The sequence below is a fragment of the Triturus cristatus genome, chromosome 2_2 (assembly GCF_964204655.1).
Source record: "Triturus cristatus chromosome 2_2, aTriCri1.1, whole genome shotgun sequence".
In the NCBI taxonomy this organism is placed as follows: Eukaryota; Metazoa; Chordata; class Amphibia; order Caudata; family Salamandridae; genus Triturus; species Triturus cristatus.
Window position 1 is genome coordinate 1,199,740,550 of NC_140582.1, and position 23,677 is coordinate 1,199,764,226.

At 49.5% G+C, this 23,677-nt stretch overlaps 1 non-coding gene across 1 annotated transcript; it reads left to right on the forward strand.

Moving 5' to 3' along the window:
- Nucleotides 1-22,098: 22,098 nt before the first annotated feature.
- Nucleotides 22,099-22,224, forward strand: LOC146863386 (U4atac minor spliceosomal RNA). The gene has a single exon (XR_014978702.1). It is a non-coding gene; the product is annotated as a U4atac minor spliceosomal RNA (small nuclear RNA).
- The last annotated feature ends 1,453 nt before the right edge of the window (nt 22,225-23,677 follow it).

Below are 23,677 nucleotides of genomic sequence, written 5' to 3' on the forward strand. Positions count from 1 at the left end.
ATGATGAACAGCCCAGCACAAGTCAAGTAGAGTGGGCTCCAGCTACTGGGTCTCGAGAGACTGCTGTTGAACCAGAAGTTATAGATAGTGAAGAAGAAGAAAGTGAGATTAGAGCAAGGCCAAGTAGAACTACTGTTGAAACAGAAGAAGAAAATACAGCAAGTGACGCCAAGGGGTTCGTACGTCCAGTTCTCCCCGCCGTGAGGGGAAAAGCATAGTTCACTTTCTCCACGCCATGAGGGCAACGGCATAGACTACACATCCCAGCAGCCTCTGCAGCCGTGATCCTACGATCGTGCCCGGAGGCGCAAGAATCGCACCGCCGATCTCCTGCAGAGCGGGACGCCAAGGGGTCCGGCCATCCAGTTCTTCCCGCCATGAGGGGAACGGCATAGACGCTGAAATTGCACCTGGAGGCGCAAGAAAGGCACCGCCGACCTCCCATAGCACGGGATGCGCGCGGGCGGAGCCCGGGCCAAGGGCCGGCCCGTCTGTGCCCGTCCTAGACCGGATGAGACTGGGCCACCCCCTTGGCACTGCACACGGATGATGGGCTGTGGGTCAGTGAGCAATCAGCAAGCAACTCAGTGGTCAGTGCACGCACAAGCGCTCATTGGTCGTTAATTTTATTAAAAGCATCAAGGAACACATGTACTGTTGAGGACTATTCAATAAATAGCTATGGGTAAACGCACTCCCACAGCAAAGGGTACAACTACCCGGCAGAAAGCTCAAACCGCACTTCCTACAGTTCAAGCCACTGCAATAGATAAAATGCTACAGGGGCAATCGGAGCGGTCTCTAATGAAATTGAACGCACAGAGAGACGCCTTTCACTGACACCGATCTTAGCCCCAAGCCCCACTCCACTTGTCAATGGGACTCTGTCTCCATCTTTATCACCTACCTCGATCTTGGCTACTGAGCCCCCAAGGACACGAGCCCAGACAGGAGCGGGCCATGTCCCCAAGATCTCTCTGGGAAGAGGAGGAAAGAAGAAGAAAGGGGGGAAACAGAATCCCGCTGCCTGCAAGGGAGCAAAGAGGAACAAACAAGTACCAGTCCCACTACCAAATAGTCCTCTGGGGGAACAAGGAGCAGGCGAGTAACTACAGACGACCTTAGAGCAACTTTTGTCGGTGTCTAAGCTGGTGTTGGACCTTAAAGAATATTATAGTTTGGTCGTAAAAGATTAACTTAATGCTCTAATGACAAGTTAGCATCATTGGTGGACCAGTGGGTGGGCAAAGCTGATTCTATTTTAAAAGTGAATGAGCCTGTCAGACCTCTTGCCATATAGTCAGCCTCGCACCCCATCAAGGTAACAACAACTGTCCCAGCACCACACCTGTTCCTGTTGGGCCCAACACAAACATGTGCGAGAATGCTTCTTTTACTCCTAGACCTACTGCCCCGCAAAGTCGGGATTGAGCCAACTCCAGGCAGAGGACCACCCCCACTCCTTTTCCTGAGCCCACAAATAGGTTAACACCGACCACACTAGGCCCACTAGATCCACAACAAGCTGGCCACAGAAATGAGGGCCGCAGGAGGACCCCATCACATATAAAACCCAGGGAAACCCCAATAGCACTACCATGCATCAATCTGCCCCCAGCCCCACTCCATATGTAATTGTGCTAGCCGAAATTGGAAAGGGGCTCAGGGGAGTCCCACTCTGAACTCAGAAATATATGTATTCACTCGTTAACCAACAATAGGCCTCTTCCTAACTAAGATCGAAGCAAAATTCTATTTGCACGAGGGTAAACTGGCTGGGGTGGAAGCAAAAAGACATTGCTGGAGATTGAATAGTGATTGATTTTAAGGAACCCTGGGTTGTCCAACACATCCTAGATTGGGGTCATCTTAGAGACGTGGGGGGTATCTTTTCTTTGCCCCTGGGATATTTTTATCCCTCGAGGCAATTGTCGCACAATGCGGGAAATATGCTCAATCGATGAGGGTTGAGTGATCAAGGCGGCGCAATTCCGCAAATAGGCTGGGCTTGTTCTATACCGCTGACATATAACATCCCTGTTGCTAACAGATTCAGTCCTTTAGATTTGGCTGACTGACTAAAGCACACCGGTCCCCCCACCAAATGGCCCTGTAACAAACACGGTGACCCAGTACAAAAGGACGGAATCAGGAAGCAAGGAAGAGATAAGGAGCAGATCGACGTGGGCGGTCGCCCAGATCCCAACACCACTTTACTCAGTTACACTCACTGTGCTAACGAATGTAGCTCCAGGGGAGGGGGATGACCCGATAGTATATACACCATGCTCACAGCTCCCAGCCTCTATAGCCACTGAAACAGTGTTTCCAGCAGCAGTCGACAAATGCTGGTGAAGTCTACTGGTCCTGAGACTTTGGTCAGGGGGCCAGCTCTCTTCCAAGCCCTTGGAGATCTGTAGCACAAGTTGATGAGGGTACGCACACAGTTCTCCTCTCTCTCTTTAGGCAGTAAGGCAACAACTGCAGGCCAATTCCCCAAAGCAGCAACCAGGTGGGTATAGCCTCTTCGTCAGTCCTTACGGGTTCCTTCCGCAGCAGAGGTTTCTTCTTGTCTTCCCAAAAGTGATCTAGTTTCATGGAGTTTTGGTCCTACTATTTATACAGACTTTCTCTTTGTTCTTTGAGGCAGAGGGGTCTTTGAGCCAGCACTGTCGAGGGAGAGCACAACCCTATTCAAGTCCCAGGTGCAACTCCTCCCACCCATCTACATGGAGATCTCTCTATTCAGCCCCGGCTGCCTCATCCTGTCTCCTGGAAATTCCCCCAGCCCCTGTCACTCAAGCTCCAGACAGGGAATACACAGCCCGGTAGGCTCGGATAGTCAGGCAAGAAAATACCTACTTTCCTAAAAGTGGTATTTTCGAAACACAGAATGTTAAAACCAACTTTACTAACAGATGCATTTTATCATTCTGAGTTCAGGCATACTAAACTCGAATCTCTACCATGTTCCCTGAGTCAGTTAGGATTATACGTTTTAATAATCACAACTGCCCATTCTGTCCTACAGAGAACAGGTAGCCTTGCAATAGGGAAAAACGAAAATGGCTGTAATTCACTATTAGGACATGCCACACACATTAGGGCTTGTCCTACCTTACACTTACAACGTACCCTGCCCTTGGGCCTACCATAGGGGTGACTGATGTGAAGCAAAGGGAAGGTTTTGTGACTGGTAAGTAGGGGCACTTACACAGTCGACATGGCAGTGCGAGACTGCATGCAGGTTCTGCGATGGCAGACCTGAGACACACATTTACCGGCTGCTTCTGAGGGTGGCACAACCAGTGCTGCAAGCCCACCAGCAGCATTTGACTCACAAGCCCAGGGCACCTCGTGTGCACTGTACTAGGGTCTGACAGTGAATCAAACATACCCAATCATGGAATCACGAATTCGTACAATAATTTACCATGGTGAGCACACGCACTGTGGCACTGGATAGCAGTGGCACAGTGCCCAAAGCATCGTACACCAGAAAAACATATGAAGCACGGCAAAAAAATGGAAGGGAGACTCACGCCAATGGTGCCAAGTCTAACAGGGTGCTTGAGGTATTCAGCATCTTCTGCAAAAATCGGGGACTGGAAATTAATTTACAAAAAACCAAGTACATGGTTTTTAATGCCAACACTTCGAAATGTGCATTTCCCCGATTAGACGGCAAGCCCCTAGAGAGGGTGTCCATCTTTGACTACCTCAGGATCACACTAACCGAAAAGATGGAATGGGGGTCACAAATTAAGAAAGCTAGCCTCAAACTGACCCAGTCCTCGGGGGGCGTCATAAAAGTCTAAAAGAGTTGCACGTAAAAAGTAATAGGCCCTGTAGCAGAAATATATAAGACCCAGGCTAGCGGAGCGTCATTGTATGGGGCAGAATTGTGGGGTGACTGCCTATCTACCTCCCTCGCAATGACAGAAAATTCATTTCTTAGACAACTGTTGGGCCTCCCTATGAGCTCCCCACTAACACCGCTTAGGATGGATCTAGGGATTAGCCCTATAGCACATGTAGTCTCCTCTAGAACTCTACTACACTGGCAATGCCTTTGGAGTACACCCAAACTAGCCAAATACAGAGAGGAGCTGAAGGCTGTTATGTGCATCCAAGGTGCTGGGAAACTCCCTTGGCTAGCCTATATTAGGAATACATGCCAGGCCTTAGGGAGGTCAAATATGTGGACAACCTCAGACGAGACGTGTCTAATAATCCCCAGAATTACACTGCTTGATTCCTACAGAGAATGTAAACTGGCCCTACTATGGCGGGGGTCTAAGCCTGGCTGTTTAACCTCCAGATTCCTGGACATTAAGCAGCAATACAGGATAGAAACGGCTTTTGACCACATCCAACCGCTGCTAGCCAAAAAAGTTTATATCCAATTCAGACATAGGGCGCTCCCGCTCCGAGCACTCACGAATAAATGTCAGGAAGCCCACACTCTAGACTGCCCTGGGTGTGACCGAGCTGAGGAAACTGAAATGCACGTCCTCTTCTTCTGCCCTGCCTATGGGAAGCCTAAGTCACGGTGGCTTTTACAACTGTGTAGAACTATGGGGATCAGACATTGCGCAGAGGTGTACAGACTTTTTAAGTACGAAACCAATTCACTTATTGGGGCAGATTTACAAGCCCCCTGCGCCACCACTACGTCACTTTTTGTGACGTACTGGTGAAGCAGGGGGCTCCTCCATATTTACAAGGAGAGGAAAAGCCACCCTGCGTGACTTTTCCTCTCCTTGTAAATATGGCCCCTTCACACGCAGCACAGTGCTTTGAAGGGGCGTTCCATGGGTGTTGCTGTGGGTGTTCCCACGCAACACCCATGGAACAAGACACATCTCCAGATTTACAAGAAATCGTAAAGCTGGAGATGCGTGTGAATGCTACGCCACCCTAGAGGTGGCGTAGCAAGGTGCAACGAGGAGAAATGTTTTCATTTCTCCTCGTTTTTCCTCTTTCAATGCGTGCTGCATTCTACAGCACGCATTGAAAGAGAAAAATGCCTCTTGTGATTGTTTTTGTGCAGCAAGGTGTCCCTTCCTGCACAAAAACAATCTTCCCACGATGCAGGCATTCTTGCACCATGGTGCAAGGGTGCCTGCGCTGGTGCATGGCTGCAGTTTGTGCGCCAGCGCAGGGGGAAGCACAGAGATGTGACATATTCTTGTAAATATGTCGCATCTCTGTGCTTTCCAAACTAACGCAGCACGGCGCAGCAAAATGACTTGCTGCACCGTGCTGCGTTACTTTATTGTAAATCTGCCCTACTGTGTTTACCATCTCACGGTTTCTATACTCTCTGTGGTGCACCCGCAGAGCTTTCCTTAAGCAAACTTCCCTTGGAAATCCGTAGCTCCATAGTAATCTCTACATATATATGCTTTGCTAAGTCATGCAATAGAGGAAACAATGCGGTTTGTACCCACCTACAGTGTGGTTATCCCCACTGCAAATTAATCTTCTTTGATGGCCTTCAAATCATATAATTTTATCTGTTTCAACTCGGACCCTTTTTAACACCTCCTATAAATATTTTTTAGACAAAATGCTTTTAGCAACCGATAGGCATTTTATCTATCAATGAATTCGCTTTTAGCCATAATATGTGCTATTTTATTTCACTTAGTAAACAATGCAGACACTACTAATTTAAGAAGCAGCTAGAATTAGATTTTTATTTTTCATTTTTAGTATTTAAAATGGCAGAAGCAAAAGTGACTGAACATCCAAAACCTAGTCTAAAACATAGATGTACTAAAGCTTGCTTGTATCTTTGTGTTGTTATTAATGTGGTTATTACTAGGGGTGGGCGGACAACTCCGTTCCGCCCGTGGAATGTGCGGAAATTTGCCCGTTCCGCCTTCCGCGATGTAGGCGGAGAAACAAATCTCCGCACACTCGGGCGTAACGGAAGTTGGCCTTCCTCCCGCCTCATTAAATAACTTTAAAAAGCATGATATATAACATTTCAAATAACCTTACGTCATCGGCGGCGTCCCCGGGCTTCCATCCGTCTCCATCGCGTCTTCTTCTGGGAACTGTGCATGCGCTGGAGCCCGCACATGCGCATTCCTCGCCAGGGCCTGGGGTGCAGGGCTCATCTCAGGGGGAGGGCCTGGGGTGAAGGTCTCATCTCAGGGGGAGGGCCTGGGGTGCATGGTTCATCTCAAGGGAGGGGTGGGGGTGCAGGTCTCATCTCAGGGGGAGGGCCTGGGGTGCAGGGATCATCTCAAGGGAGGAGTGAGGGTGCAGGGCTCATCTCAGGGGGAGGGCATATATATATATATATTATCTACTGGCGGTCGCCAGTAGATAGTTATAGTTAGGACCACGTTTCCATAGGAAATCCGCAACATTCTATTTTGAATAACTTTGGCGCCGGTTGACGAATCCTGGCGAATTTTTCAAAATAGGTGGGGCGCTATGCTCCGCTCCAACCCTGAAAGTCTCAGGGGGATTCGTCAAGCGGGGGCTCAGATAAAAGGGGGGTCCCAAAACGCGTTTTTCCCATGCATTTTTCCATAGGACCTTTAGACACAGCTACAGCCCGAACGGCTGAACAGAATTACTTGAAATTTGGCAGAGAGGTAGTCCTCAGGTCAAGGAAGTGCCTTTTGTAAGTTTGGTGTAAATCTGTTCAGTAGATTCTGAGAAAATAGCCTTTAAATCAATATATATATCTGAGCCAGCTTACGGTGCGCTTACGGTGCGCTTACCGTACGCGTACGGTGACGTGCGCGAGCGCGATTCTGATTGGCCCTTAGATCTTAGTAAACATTCGAATCGGTCGAAACCAGGAAGCGGCGGCCGCCATTTTCTCTCTCGCACTCAGACAGGGGGTTGAAAAACAAAGCCGCAAAACATGTAAAGGGGCTGTTTAGACAGCTCCCAAGCACCTAGCCATGTCCAGGGAGTCCTCAACGATCCCCCAAGGGAAAAAAGGCAATTTAAATTTTTTCGAAAATTTTGCCGATTACGCTTACGGTAATAAATTAATAAAAAAAATAAAAAAAATATCCACATTCTCCCCACCCCGTGTCCAAACGGTGCCCGAAGGGCACCTTTTGTGCATGGCTTATTACATTTTAAAACTAACACATATTTTACCTATCACAGCGATGCTCATCATATTTCCTCCATGTGTATCGTAACGTTGGCACGCGGTGCGCGAAGCGCACCGCGTGCTCACTGTGCGCGCACGGTGCGCGAAGCGAACCGTGCGCGCACGGAACAAACTGCGTTAAGTGGGCGCGCACGCCACAAATGGCGTAAAGTAACTTAGCATTTAAAAAACCGTACAAATTCACTGAAAAAACCATAGGTTTCACACACGTTATAGTTAGGAATTAGCATTTAAAAAACCTTGCAAATTCACTGAAAAAACCATAGGTTTCACACATGTTATAGTTAGCTGGACATTTTACTGATAAAAAACCAATGAAATTCCCCCGTTATAGTTACTGTAGGCAACTATAACTCACGCGACCGTAATCCTCTGCTGATGACATATGTGTCTTTATGAAAAAAAAATATTTGTAATATATGTATAGCTAAAATTTAATGGAAGAAGACATGGGCAAATAAGTGTCTAAATGCAGTATTAGCATCAGCAGAGGATTACGGTCGCGTGAGTTATAGTTGCCTACAGTAACTATAACGGGGGAATTTCATTGGTTTTTTATCAGTAAAATGTCCAGCTAACTATAACATGTGTGAAACCTATGGTTTTTTCAGTGAATTTGCAAGGTTTTTTAAATGCTAATTCCTAACTATAACGTGTGTGAAACCTATGGTTTTTTCAGTGAATATATATATATATATATATATATATATATATACACACACACACACATGACTTTTAAACATGTGTGTGTATATATGCACACATATACACACACACACATACACGCACATACATTTACAGTGCCACATTCACTGAACATTATCTTTGTCTCCAGCCCTTCACCCCACCCTGAATTCCTCCTGTATTTATTTAGATATTTATTTATGCATTTTTATAAAGCGCGGACTTTACCCAAAGGTATTAGAGCGCTGTACAATAGAAACAGTTACGTTACATGAGAGAAATGTTACAAAATAGAACGTACAAATATAGCAGGACACAAAATCAAGCACGGCAAGCAAGAGGAGATAGGGGAAAACATAGCAGGCAAGAACACAATATCAAACACAGCAAGCAAGGGATGTACAAAAAAAAAATATTACAAAATTTACAATGACTAACGAACTTCCTGGCGGGGTCTGGGAATGAAGGAATTAGTTCTGAAAGTGTCTTTGGAATAGAAGAGATTTGAGGTCCGCTTTGAAGATCCAGATGGAAGTGGTGGCACGGAGCAATAGAGGAAGCGAGTTTCTGTGGGCATATCATCAAGGCCAGGCGATAATTATCGCTCAGCGCTCTCAGTGCGTGGATAATTATCGCTGGCCAACTCTGAATTTTATCGCGGAGATAGCGTACTATCAGCAACGCTTATCTCCAAAGCGATAAAATTCAGTGCGCAAGCTGCCAACTGTGCGATTATCGCTGGAAATCCAGCGATAATCGCACAACGTTTGGCCAAAGCTTGCTGATAGGGCAACACAGACTTAGCCATGATATCCACCTTCCATAGGATATAGTGGCTAAGTCAGTTGAAAAGCAGGCGTAAGGAAAGTAGCGATAACCGAGGTTTATTTATTTATACCCTCGGGACGAGCCCGCCCGAGAGGTGTAGGTATGCATATTTAAATGTAACATTGTAAGGGAGAGCCCGGATGGCTCTCTACATCCCTCCTTTCTTTCAGTTCAGGACTATCAAGTTCTCCCCGTTCAAGGAGATGTATATACAAAATCGGGACTGGATTCAGCCGGAGACCATTCTTCTGGCTCCGGACACAGGGCTCCGCGGATGTGCCCAACGGGACACTCCCGGCCACCTCTGTGGCGGTGTCCCGGCTGGTTGGCCGGACAGTGTCAGCATGGCCCGGACCGGCTTGCTGAGGGGTGATCGGTGGGGTGACCCTCTCGCTGGGCAACGCAGGGGTAGAGAGGTTCAGAGGTGATTCTGGATAGCCGGACACATCTCGAGCCGTATCAGCCTCCGAGATCTTCTTGAAGCTAGATACGTTCCTCGTGATGGATTGTTGTCCCCTTTTAGCCGTGACCATGGTCCCTTGAACACCTACCACGGTCCACACTTCAGGCTCATAGGGAGTCCGGAACTTCCACCCGGGGTGTCGGTCTTTGATCACCACGCGGTCTCCCACTCTCAGCTGCGGTTCTTGGGCCCTTCGGGCCTCGCTGGCCTTCCGATTGGTTGTTTCCCTCCTCGCTTGGATGGCTGCATCATCCCGCTCACTGGGTACCCACATCGGATCTGACGGAATGCTGTCCCGTGGGGCCCTCTTGAATAGAAGGTGAGCCGGAGCACACTTGGTGTTGCTGTGAGGAGTCTGGCGGTACGCACCTAGGAACTGGTCAAGAGCTGCTTCAGGGTCTTCTCCGTTCTCCACAGCGATGCACAGCGCTCGGTTGATCGTTCTCATTAGTCGGTCCACTTCCCCGTTTGCTTGGGGCCATAGTGGGGTGATCTTCCTGTGGCATACCGCTAGACTTTCGAGGTATTCCTGGAACTCTCGCCCCTGGAAGAGGGGTCCATTGCCCGACTTGACCTATTCTGGCAACCCCATCATTGCGAAAACCCGGTCCACGACCCTCTTCACATGCATGAACGCTGTTGACGCTATAACTTCAACGATAGGGAATTTCGAGAACGAATCGACCATGATGTGACGGCCGTCTGGGAAACTCCACGCTGAGATGCACCCACGGAGTCCTACTCGGTTCTTCGGTGATCACTCGAGCCGGCGCTGGGTCCCCTCCGGTGATTGTACAGGCATGGCATTGCCTTACCATCTCCTCTACCTTGGAGTCCATCGCCGGGAACCAGACTTTGTCGCGCAGCCTGGCTTTGGTCTTTGCCATTCCTTGATGGCATGCCCATTTGATGGCCAACGCCTCCCTCTCGATTTGGGCGTACCTGGTCTCGGTATCCGTGAGAGCTTTGCTGGCATATGCATTGCTGGCATATGCAACGGGCTTCCATACTTCCGGGCTGTGTTCTTGCAGGAGGACTGCTCCTAGGCCCACCGGGCTGGCGTCAACGACTAGTTCTGTTCGCCGTCTGGGGTGGAAGTAGGCCATGACCGTCTTGTCTAGCAGCCCTACTTTGATGTCTTGGAACGCCTTGTTGGCAGCTGGCGTCCACCCCCACTTGTGATCGTGGAGTGTGAGGGCGCGCAACGGCTCAGACATGGCTGCAAGATTGGGGATGAACCGTCCACAGTATGTGGTCATGCCGAGGAAACTCCTCACTTCGGTGGGGCTTTGAGGTGTGCTTGCCACCCTGATAGCTTCGGCCTTCTTTGGGTCTACCAGGAGTCCTTCACGGGTAAACGTGTACCCAAAGAAATCTATGCTTTCTTGATAAAAGGAGCACTTGGATTTGTGTAGAGTCAGCCCACAATCTACCAGCCTCTTGAGCGTGGCCCGGAGGTGAGAGTGATGTTCCTCGAGCGTGGTGGAGAACACAAGGATATCGTCACTGAGGTTGATCACCCTTTGCAGCCCTGACAGTGCTTCCCGTATAGCATTTTGGAAGACCTCAGCGGCTGATGATACCCCGAAGTTGAGTCTTTTGTACCTCCGGAGGCCAACGTGCGTTGAAAAGGTGGTAATATACCGGCTTTCTGGTTCCAGTTCCAGCTGGTGGTAGCCGGCGTTCAGGTCCAGCTTAGAGAACCACTTCGCCCCGTTAAGGTCCACCACGATGTCGTCCATCGTGGGGGTGATGTGACGTTCCCTCTTTACTGCGGTATTGGGCAGTCGCATGTCGACACAGAGTCTAATGGCCCCCGGTTGTTTGGGCTTGGGTGCCACGACCAGCGGGGATACCCAGGGCATAGGGCCTGAGACCTTCTTAATTACGTCTAGCTCTTCGAGCTTTCGCAGCTCCTCCTCCACTTGCGGGCATAAGTTAAAGGGCACCCTCCAGTGCCTGAGAGCCACCGGCCATACCGAGGGGTCTATGTGTAGCTTGAACCTCTTGCCCTTGAGCTTCCCCAGTCCGGTGAAGAGCGCTGGGAATTCCTTCAGCATTGCTTCCGCATGGGAGTCATGGATCTGATTGGCGAAGAAGACAAGTCCTAGGTCCTCTGCTGTATGGCAGCTGAGTAAAGTTCCTTTCTTGCCTTCGGTGACGTGGAACTGTGCCTCGGTGGAGTAGCTCCCGCTTGCGATGGTGGCCTGAATGACGCCACGGAGAGGGAGAGGATCAGTGCCTCCATACGTGTATATTCGCGCCATGGACGGTGCAAGGGGGGGGTCGCGGTGACAGACGGTCGTACTGGTCGGAATCCATCACATTGACAGATTTGTATATCGGGCGTCGTGCCTGTGACTGGTCATCCGGCACTGGCGGTGGGTCATCAAGGGAGATCTGGCGAACCCGCTGCGGCACACTTCTGGGTCTTGACGATGGCTGTCGGAAACGCCCGCCGTGGCACACTCTGGTATAGTGGTTTAGCCTTCCGCAACAGGAACACGTTTTCCCTTTCGCCCCGCAGACGGCTGTTGCTGTGTGGTCTTCGCCGCAGTATCCACACGACCCACCTGGTGGCAGTTTGGGCGCCTGGCAAGGTACTGTGGGGCGCCTCTGGATGGCCTCCACCTTTTCTTCTTTGATGTGTGGGGTCCTAGGCAACGACGCCGTGGCAACCGGTGTGTGTAAGGCAGCTTCCATCTCTTCTGCCCGGGCGTCAGATAGTTCATGAGAGCGAGCTAGGACCAGGATCTCGTCCAGCGAGATTCCGGGTTGTCGGAGGATTAGCTTTCGCAGGAGCTTTGAGCGGCAGCCTAAGATGATCTTGCTGGGCGGCCGTGTCTGGTGCGGTGCTCATTGCGGCCAGGCAGGGGCACGTAGGTGTTGTGCTGACTGTGCCGGGGTCCGTGTGACTGCAGGTACGGGCGCGTCTGACTTTGTGGCGAAGTTCTGCGTGTGGGGAAAATGGGCACCAGCAGGGCCTAAATAGCACAGCCCCCTTCGGTTGGTGCACTGACCTTCCTCCTGGTCGGAGACGCCCACGTGGCGTGATCCTGCAGGTGATGCCTGCTGCCCTCGAGTAGGCCACACTGCCCCTTAGGTTGAGGATACCAATGCTTGTTGGTCACAGGACCACCATTCACTCCTCGTGGCGCGAAGACCCCGAGCGGTCTTCGACCTCATTTATTTATACCCTCTGGACGAGCCCGCCCCACACATAGGATATCATGACTAAGTCAGTCCTGAAGCAGGCGTAAGGAAAGTACCAGGGGTTATCGCTATTTTTCCTGCCGCTATGCTTCGTATTGTGGGGCTTGATTATAGGAGAAATGTCGCTTAGCGACATTTCTCCTGTCATGGCAGGTCAGGAACGCCCACTTTGCATCTCATTGGAGATGCAAAACTGGGCGTTAAGATTTCGTATGCTAAAGCAAGGTTTCACGCGTTAGCGTAACCTTGCTAATTAGGCAATAAAATTATCGCCGCTTTTCGGACGAAAACGGCCGCAAAAGCAGCGATAATTTTCTATTGCCTCGTTGTTGATATGCCCCTTCGTTTGGACCCTGAGATGAAGCGAGCTGCTGAATGGAGGACGGATTTGAGGGGGGAGAGGTGAGATTTGGGAAGGCAGGGTTCATTTTAGGGAGGGGGGCAGGGCTCATCTCCGGTGAGGGGCTGTGCGGGTGCAATGCTCTGTGCCGTCGCTAGAGGTCAGGCTCCTTCAGTACAAACAGGCAGCACGGTGGGTTTAGCTCCTGCTTTTGGCTATGGGTTCAAGCCCCTGCGAGGGGTGGAGAGGATAAAAAAGCCTAGCTGTCACCTAGAGAGCAGAAGAGTGAAATGGGGCCAGGGTGCATTGCGCCTTCTACAACACAAGGATAAAATGAGGAATAGAAACCTATTATACAGAAGGTGAACCTATACAGGTCACTCATTTCATGCTGCTGCTCTCGAAAGCCCGATGGGGCAGATTTACAAGCCTCTTGCGTCATTTTTGCGCCGCTGTTGCGTCACTTTTCGTGACGCAGCAACACCGTAAAAATGCGGCCCATTTACAACTTGAGTCATCTAGGGAGATGCGTCACGTTGTAAAGCCCTGCGTCACATTATACCTGCGACAGGTATATTGGGGCAGATTTACAAGCCCCTTGCGCCTCATTTACGCAACCGTTGCGTCACTATTGTGACGCAGCAGCGGTGCAAATCCTGCGCCATGGTGCGGGGTACTTACAACGTGACGCATCTGGGAGATGCGTCACGTTGTAAAGCCCTGCGTCACATGTAGGCGTTCCTGCGCAGGGTGGGGGGCGTTCCGGCGCAGGAACGCCTCCTAAAAGTGGCTGAGTGAAATCTACAAGATTTCACTCAGTCACTTTTGAGCCCATGCTGCGTCAAAACCCTGCGCCTGCCTGAAGCAGGAGTAAGGATTGCGCAGCATTAACAAGATAGGGCCCCCCAGAGCATTGCTGGAGCTGCGTCGCGCTTGCGACGCAACTCCAGCAATGCGCCACTTTTACGGCACAGATGCGTCACGCAGCTGTGCCATTGTAAATGCAGCGCATCCATGGTGGCGGAGCTGTGGCACACAATAACTGGCGCATCCCTGCTGATATGCAGGGATGCGCCAGTTATTGTAAATATGCCCCAAAGTATGCAGGGTCGGCGTTCCGACGCAAGTAAGCCTTGTAGGAGTGACGCAGTGAAATCTACAAGATTTCACTGCGCCACTTCTAGGACGCCACTGCATCAAATTCTTACGCCAGCTTGAAGCAGGCGTGAGAAGTGACGCAGCACAATCATGATAGGCCTCCCCCTGCATTGCTGGAGCTGCGTCGTGCTTGCGACACCACTCCAGCAATGCGTGACTTTTGCGTCAACAGATGAGTCAGAAATTCTGACGCATCTGCCAATCCTTGCGCCATGGTGCGCCGTATTGTAAATACGGCGCATCGATAGTGGCGCAAGGGTTTCTAATGGTGGCGCAGGGAAAGTGGCGCATCTTTTATAGATGCGTCTCTTTATTGTAAATCTGCCCCGATGTACCTTCTCCTCATAGGGAACGTGCGGCTTCTCTCTTTATTCAACCATTTTCATTCTTTCCAGAGCAAGAGCGTGGTTTTTAGGATGATTCTATGGGGCAGATTTACCAGCCTCTTGCGCCACCTTTGAGTCACTTTTCCCATGTTAAAAGTGACACAAAAGTGGCGCAAGGGGCTGGTAAATCTGCCCCTATGTATTTTAAAATACAAACTCTCCGTAAATTGATTTATACTAGAACAGTTAATAATCTTCAACATATTAAATCTATGCACAATGAATTTTAGAATTATATAGTGATTTTTGTCATTACTGCATAGACTTAGGGGCATATTTACAATAACTGGCGCATCCCTGCATATCAGCAGGGATGCGCCAGTTATTGTGCGCCACAGCTCCGCCACCATGGATGCACCGCATTTACAATGCGGCGCACCATGGGGCAAAAACGGCACAGATGCGTGACGCATCTGTGCCGTAAAAGTGGCGCAATGCTGGAGTTGCGTCGCAGCTCCAGCAATGCTCTGGGGGGCCCTATCTTGTTAATGCTGCGTCAATCCTTACGCCTGCTTCAAGCAGGCGCAGGGTTTTGACGCAGCATGGGCTCAAAAGTGACTGAGTGAAATCTTGTAGATTTCACTCAGCCACTTTTAGGAGGCGTTCCTGCGACGGAACGCCCCCCTGCGCAGGAACGCCTACATGTGGCGCAGGGCTTTACAACATGACGCATCTCCCAGATGCGTCACGTTGTAAATACCCCGCAGCATGGCGCAGGATTTGCGCCGTCGCTGCGTCACAAAAGTGACGCAACGGCGGCGTAAATGAGGCGCAATGGCCTCATAAATCTGCCCCATATCCTCCTAGAAATGTCTTACAAAAATTTAGATTGTTATTTTCACTGCCACACAAAGTGCAAGTGAATCATCACACCCTACCACAAAGACTATGAATTATTAATGACACTGAAGTAACATCCGTTGCGTGAACCCACAAAGTACAATCGCCTAATCTACCCGTCAAGCCCTCAGCCTGCCACACCAGCCCGCCCAGCCTTCTGTCCCGGCCTCCACTCCCAGCAGATCGGCAGGGGGTACTAGGCAGGCTCAAACTTTCGGCCATCCCGCCTGCCAGTTATGCCCTCCAAGTAGTCCGACCGGACTAGAACCACTCAGCTGCCAGCCACTCAGCCTTAAATTTGGTCATTAAACTGAAATTGCTAGCCCGGCCGTGTGTCAGAGAATTGAATTGCAACTAACTCTATCCCCTTCTAAACACAATCCAAATGCAGTTCACAATCATTCCTATCACAAAAGATAGAGAACATCTCTCTTACTTGTTATTAAACACACAAAATGTATTATTGATGCTTCAAGCCCTTAAATATGATCGCCTAATAATGTTAGTGTGAGGCTGCAACTTGTAGCGCTCAACAATAGAAGGGTATGGTCCAAAAACGTACAGAATAATTTGAGAACTCAGCATTCTTTAAAAATAGCTATTCATGGCCTTAGAGATGAAAGAGAAATACGACGAAGAAGAATGCAATGCATGTAAATATTTCGCAAAGGAATGTGGGCAGGCGGTGACGCTCAGTCTTGGGGCGCTGCAGTTGTTTGATCCCCAGCGGTGGAAGCGCTTTAAAGAAACCGACAGTGGACCCGATACCTGAACACTCACGCCCACCATGTGACACGGTCGACTCCCTTCACACGGTCACCGGGTGAGGAGTCCAATCATATACTCACAGCAAGCATTATCCACCGCCTGCTGAGGGCGCTAAGAAATTAGGGGGCATATCAACAACAACCGGCGACAATTATCGCTCAGCGCTCTTAGGGGCATATCAACAACAACCGGCGATAATTAGCGCTCAGCGCTCTTAGCGTGAGGATAATTATCGCCGGCTAGCGTGAATTTTTATCGCTGAGATAGCGTGCTATTAGCAACGCTTATCTCAATAGCGATAAAAATCTACACGCTAACAGGCTAACGTGAGATTATCGCTGGAGACCCAGCGATAATCACACGTTACCTTGTTGATAGGGACAGGCAAACTTAGCCATGATATCCTCCTTCCATAGGATATCATGGCTAAGTCTGAAAATTAGCAGACGTAAAAAAGCAGCGTTAACCGCGGTTAGCGCTGCTTTTTTTGTCTCTAACAGGGTTAGCGACATTCTTGATAATAGGAGAAATGTTGCTTAGCGACATTTCTCCTATTATTTTACTCTGGAACGCCCCCTTTGCATCTCATTAGAGATGCAAGGGGAAGCGTAGAGTAAAAGGGTGCTAACATGCAAATTTGCGTGTTAGCACCCTGTTGTTGATAGGGCGCTAGTTTTATCTCTGCTTCTTTGGCTTTTAAAGCCAAAAAAGCAGAGATAAAGCCCTTGTTGATATGCCCCCTAGCGTGAGGATAATTATCGCCGGCTAGCGTGAATTTTTATCGCTGAGATAGCGTGCTATTAGCAACGCTTATCTCAATAGCGATAAAAATCTACACGCTAACGTGAGATTAGACCCAGCGATAATCACACGTTACCTTGTTGATAGGGACAGGCAAACTTAGCCATGATATCCTCCTTCCATAGGATATCATGGCTAAGTCTGAAAATTAGCAGACGTAAACGCTGCTATTCTTGATATTAGCGACATTTCTCCTATTATTTTACTCTGGAACGCCCCCTAGATGCAAGGGGAAGCGTAGAGTAAAAGGGTGCTAACATGCAAATTTGCGTGTTAGCACCCTGTTGTTGATAGGGCGCTAGTTTTATCTCTGCTTCTTTGGCTTTTAAAGCCAATAAAGCAGAGATAAAGCCCTTGTTGATATGCCCCTTAGGGGCATATCAACAACAACCGGCGATAATTATCGCTCAGCGCTCTTAGCGTGAGGATAATTATCGCCGGCTAGCGTGAATTTTTATCGCTGAGATAGCGTGCTATTAGCAACGCTTATCTCAATAGCGATAAAAATCTACACGCTAACAGGCTAACGTGAGATTATCGCTGGAAACCCAGCGATAATCACACGTTACCTTGTTGATAGGGACAGGCAAACTTAGCCATGATATCCTCCTTACATAGGATATCATGGCTAAGTCTGAAAATTAGCAGACGTAAAAAAGCAGCGTTAACCGCGGTTAGCGCTGCTTTTTTTGTCTCTAACAGGGTTAGCGACATTCTTGATAATAGGAGAAATGTCGCTTAGCGACATTTCTCCTATTATTTTACTCTGGAACGCCCAAGATGCAAGGGGAAGCGTAGAGTAAAAGGGTGCTAACATGCAAATTTGCGTGTTAGCACCCTGTTGTTGATAGGGTGCTAGTTTTATCTCTGCTTTTTTGGCTTTTAAAGCCAAAAAAGCAGAGATAAAGACCTTGTTGATATGCCCCTAAGGGGCATATCAACAACAACCGGCGATAATTATCGCTCAGCGCTCTTAGCGTGAGGATAATTATCGCCTGCTAGCGTGAATTTTTATCGCTGAGATAGCGTGCTATTAGCAACGCTTATCTCAATAGCGATAAAAATCTACACGCTAACAGGCTAACGTGAGATTATCGCTGGAAACCCAGCGATAATCACACGTTACCTTGTTGATAGGGACAGGCAAACTTAGCCATGATATCCTCCTTACATAGGATATCATGGCTAAGTCTAGCGACATTTCTCCTATTATTTTACTCTGGAACGCCCACTTTGCATCTCATTAGAGATGCAAGGGGAAGTAGAATAAAAGGGTGCTAACATGCAAATTTGCGTGTTAGCACCCTGTTGTTGATAGGGTGCTAGTTTTATCTCTGCTTTTTTGGCTTTTAAAGCCAAAAAAGCAGAGATAAAGCCCTTGTTGATGGGGGGAGGAGCCAAGATGGCGACCGAGACGGCAGCGTAGATTCCCGGCTCCGTGAGCCTCCGCACCCCGCACGGATATCCTGCAAGAGATCCTTCTTCTGCACCACGAGAATGTGTCCGTAAGTGAACGTGGCAACCGACCGCGTGACTCCGAGGTCTCTGACTGCCACACACCCGGAGAAATCAGCGATCGAACTTTGCGGCCCGTGCGGTCCCGAAGCCGGGACCTCGAGTGGGCACCTTGGCCGGGTGGCAGTTGAACAACAGCGGCCTGTGGTGCCTGGGTGGAGCCGGTCCACCGGAGTGGAGCCCCTCTCGGCCTGCATTTTGCCGTGGCCGCTCCCCTCTACTGAGCGCTGCGGACTGAGGACATGCCCGGGTGTACGATTTCCGGATTCTGTGGCGTTTGCCCCTGCCTTTGTTGGTGAGCTGCCTGGGCGCCGTCCCTAGCCCGCCTTGATCCTCGCGGGCTGCTCCCGGCTTTTTGCGGGAGATGGTCCGTGGCGGAGGCGACTGTTGCCTGTGACCGCGCAACGGCTGGATCTGTGCCTGTCCCGGGATCTCTGTCTCCAGCGACGTGGCCCTCGAGGCGTGGTTCCCTTGGTCCTGGCCCCTATATGAGTCGGGCCTTCCCAGCGGCCATCTTGTCATTATGCAGCCGGCCATCCTGTCCGCTGGGACGCAGCGGGACTGGGGGTGTGTGACTTTCGGGAGTGTGGCGGAGCGATCGGAGGGAGCCGCTCTGGGATATGGCGACCTCCTGGAGGCCCTGGGTGCCCTCCATTACTCCTTCGCTCATGGCGCCGGGGTCCTGGGGGGGAAGCTAGATGGTGTGGTAACAGCGTTGGGACAGTGGCGGCATGCTGGTCCACGGATACGCAGTGGCTTTCCACACTGCCCACAAGAGAAAGATGTTGTGGCCCCCCCCGCGCTTAGTGTACAGCCGGACACTTCGGACCACGTGCTACCGTGTGATCGGCCAACGGTGAACTTGATCTGCTCCGGAGGTATTGGACCTGCGCGGAAGATGGTGGCCTTGTCCCGTGCGCGGTCTCTGGCGGCCCAGGGACACTTTCAGCACCGTGTATCTCATTTGGCTGCTCCGGCCTCTCAAGTCCTTGTGGGCAGTGCAGATCCTCGGGCAACACTGGAAAAGATGCCCCTCCATGAAGCGGTTTGTTCGGATGCCAAGAGACTTCCACCCCACCTGTGTGCGGCGTTTCCCAACTGTTTTTGGACACTTCTATACCTTGGGACATTGGACATGGTGCTGGGTCAAGGGGCAGGTATGGGCGGAATCGCAAAAAGTGGTCAAGGCTGAGGCTGATCCTTCGAGGGGGGTCACTTCATAGATAGGCGGACTCATGGTTGTGCGCTCCCGGGGTCATTCGAACAGTTGGTGTGTAATGCCTCCCATCCCCCCCCCCCTCTCCTATTTTTGTTGATATACTCGGCTTGGTGCCGCTGCTTGTTTGTTTGGGGGAGACCTCACCGTGCGGGAGGGAGAAGCCGGGGATATGTTTTGATGGCCCTCCTCCAACTTATTATGTTCTCTTCGCCCACCCGTCTGGGTGGGCCCTTTCTCACTCTCTTTTTCCCTGTCTCTTCTATATTTCGGGTCTAGTTCCAGGGCGACAGGCACACTGCTGGGGGGTGGGGCCATACTCATTTGCAGAGGTGCAGGGTGGGGGGATGGGGGAGGGGACTCTTTCGTCTTTATCTTCTTTTCCATGGCCTCCTTTTTCTCCACTGTCTTTTTTTTGCTCTTTTTCTGGGATCAGTGCGATACACCACCCTGCTTGTGAATCGTTTGCTCTTCATGTGTGCCACAGTTTCTGGGGGGTTCGCTGGGCTTTAGGTACGGGGACCAGTAGGCGCAACTCTCTTTGATGTCTTTCCCCATCCGTACTTTCTCGCGCCTGCACCATCGCCTAACTGTATTGCTGCTAATTGTTTGTCTCTTATCCTGGCCCTTCTCACTGTTGGTAAATTGTCTGGCACCTGATCCTATTCTTTTGTTTCATTATAAAATGAAAAACCTTCTCTTTCCTGGTGCCCTACCTGCGCGGCTTATTGGCCGGACTATATTGAACTTAAGACTTTGCTCTCCGAGGTGCCGCCTGTGTTGACATTCGCTTGTTATTATCCTGATTATTTAGCGGCCGGCCCCGGGGGGTTGTAGGCCCATACATGTAAATGATTGAAACATCAATAAAGGTTTTTCAAAAAAAAAAAAAAAAAAAAAAAAAAAAAAAGCCCTTGTTGATATGCCCCTAAGAGAGGCTGCGCGGCGCTTTCTAGCACAGAAGGATAACACGAGGAGAGGCTGCACGGTGCTGTGAGGGTTTGTATGCAGATATTTCGCAAAGGATTGTGGGCAGGCGGTGACGCTCAGTCTTAGGGCGCTGCAGTTGTTTGATCCCCAGCGCTGGAAGCGCTTTAAAGAAACCGACAGTGGACCCGTTACCTGCACACTCAGGCCCACCGTGTGACACGAGATCGACTCCCTCCACACGGTCACCGGGTAAGAAGTCCAATCATACACTCAGAGCAATATCCCCCGTCTGCTTTGGATTGTCAGTTCAAGTGCATGCGAGGGTGAAAAAGTGAAACCACGCTGAAATGAGGAGAAGATGCACGGTGCTTTCTAGCACAGAAGGATGAAATAAGGAGACGCCGGTTTCGTTTCTACACGAGGGGGGAGAAGGGAGGGGCTCTGCTCTTGGTAAATCAGATGGTACAAGGAGGGGCTGCCGCGCTCCCTCTAGAGCTGGCAGTGAAGCGCAGTGCCAGGCTCCCTCTAGAGCTGGCAGTGCCAGGCTCCCTCTAGAGCTGGCAGTGTTGCTCCTTCTGTCAGCCAGGCCCAGGCAGAGCTGACGTGCCCCTACTAAGGGGGCGCGGCTACTGAAGAGCCGTTGGAGCTGGCCAATAGAAGCGTGGCTACAGAAGAGCCGTTGGAGCTGGCCAATAGGAGCGTGGCTGCAGAAGAGCCGTCTGAGCTGGCCAATCGGAGGGGCTACGGAAGAGCCGTGGAGCTGAGCAGGGTATGCACAACTCTCCTCGCATTTCTCTTTTATCACTTCAGGCATTAATATATATAATAAGGAATCCTGTGTACTCAAGTTATGTTAAAAGTTTTGCACCATAATCTGTTAATCGGCACAAGGTGCAGCCTCGCACTATTACAGTTAGGCGATCGTGCTTTGTGTGTTCATTCAACAGCCCGCAAAATTTTTGCAATACCAACCAGTGTAAACTGAACATAGAAACAAATCATTTGCAGTTTCTGTGGCAGAAATCGTCACATTTCCGGAACACATTTCCAGGATAAATTGTTTCTATACAGTCTCAGACGAGATCTTCTTGCAATCAATACATAATTCCAAAGCTCTCGGAGGCGGAGTGGAAGCCCCGCCCATCTTTTTAAATTGCTTCGCGCCATCTTGCATGCAAAACGCTGGCTTCTCATTGTAGGCAGCTTCTTAGTCCCGCCTAGTGTCCGCCTCGTCTCCTTTTGGCCCCGCCCACCTGATTTGATCTTTTACCAGCGGCTGACACACTCTCCTTCATTAATCCCCACGCACTTTTTGGCAAAGTCAGCCGCGTGTTTATTTTCGGCGCTTCGGCTTGTTTCATGTAACCCCTCGAACAAATCGATCTGGGACACACACACACGAGATAAAAATGCATCATGGAAAATGAACCATTAAATACTTAGAAAGACGCACAATTACATATTGGAAGATTGAATTCAAGATTTGAAGCGAGTGCATTTAAATACCATTTTAAATAAACAACATTATCCAAAGGCAGAGTCTCCAAAACTCAAACCCACCAGCAGAGTTTTAACCTTGCTCGGTCTGCTAATATGCAAATCAACACGAGAAGGGGGCGCAATGCATGATGGGCTGCATTACAATGGGGAGGGGACAAGACTGTGGATTCAGTAAGTTCACCTTTCTGCTGTAATACTGTTCAGAAAGTGAAACTTTCGTTCCAATCAATATTAAAAATCTAGGTCACCATAACAAAATGAGAGTCTTTACTGGATTATCAGTGATGCGTTAGTTTTATTCCAGCAACCGTCCTTGTTTTGGGGTTGCGCTGCTGTTCAATGAACGTATGGTGAGGGCAGCACTGCTAACACTTTAACAACACTTACGCGCCACTTTTGCGACAGCTTTAGAAAGGTGCAATTTTTGGAACCCAAAGTTCAACTCCTCTTCCAATAAATAAGATTTCAATTATTATTATTACAAAACGGCAATTAATAGTGGTCAGATGGGCATGTCTGAGTATTTGTGCCAGTGGCTAAAGAATGCCAGTTAATGAAAAATTGTCTCTCTATCTTTACTGACATTCACAGCAGCCAATAACAAACTTTAAACTGGCATAAACCCGGAAGGACAACCCCTTCCTGTATGTGCACCAATCATAACAGAGTCCATAACATAAGAACGTCTGTCAAAGCCATAACTTCCTCTTTCTTTGCAATTATCTCCAACAGTCCAACCAAACTGGAAAACTCCCCATGATGTAGATCCTTGTCCAAAGCGAACCCATCCTTCATTGTCACCAAACTGCACCCTGCAGATGCCGAACCTCCAAAAACTCAAGTTTGCTTGGTCTGGTCACCTGCAATGGAAAACCGACATCGTAACCTCCATTTGAAACAATGGAACTGCCATAAGCATACAGAATTCCAGGGTGGGTACAACACCATATCAGTTATACACTATTGTTATTGATATTGTAGCTTGGGTGGGATAATCCTCACCTCCGTGTCCTTAATAGAATTGAAAATTCTTTGTCGCGTTTGCTAGACAATTTTTCATTCTATGTCAGTCCACGGAGGCTCCGATTATGCTAGTTTAAAGTTGATCCACCACCACCGAAGCCACATCCACAATAGGTTTATGGTAAAACGTTTTAAATGTTGAGTCAGCAGACCAGTCCGCCACAGTCATGATATCTTGCAACTGGGAGCCCGCCCCAAATGACTTGGAAGCCATAGCTCCTCTAACAGAATGAGCCCCAAAAATGGAAGTATCCACCCCCGCAAGACCCAGTAACCAAGTGACCCACCTGGCCAGGCTTGCAGAAGTGACCGGGCGAAAAGGTCTCTGAAGCGCAATTAATAACTGGCCTAACACATCCGTTCTAAATTCCCTAGTACAATCTTCGTACACCTTCAAACATTTGACAACACACAATTTGCTGTGATGAGGAAAAGCAGGATACGAGATACTATGTGAATGCGTTTTAGTACGCCGTGAAATCGTAAAGGAAACTCCCGAAGGAGTAAATACTATACCTGCCAAATCCAAGGCCCGTATATCCGACACTCGTCTACAAGAGATTAGGCACAACAAGACTGTCAATTTTGCAGATAATTGCTTCCGTGACAAAGCTTCATTATTCGGCCAGCCTACCAAAAAACGCAGTACCACCGAAACGTCCCACAGTACGGTGTACCTAGGCTGAGGAGGATTCACCAAACGAATACCTTGCACCACTTTGCAAACCAGAGGATGTTCTCCCACCGGTCTGCCCTCTACATGCGGGTGTCCCGCTGAAATTGCAGATCGAAAATTATTCACCGTCCGGTATGCCAAGCCAGATTTGGCTAGTTCTGACAAGAAATTTACGATCATATGAAT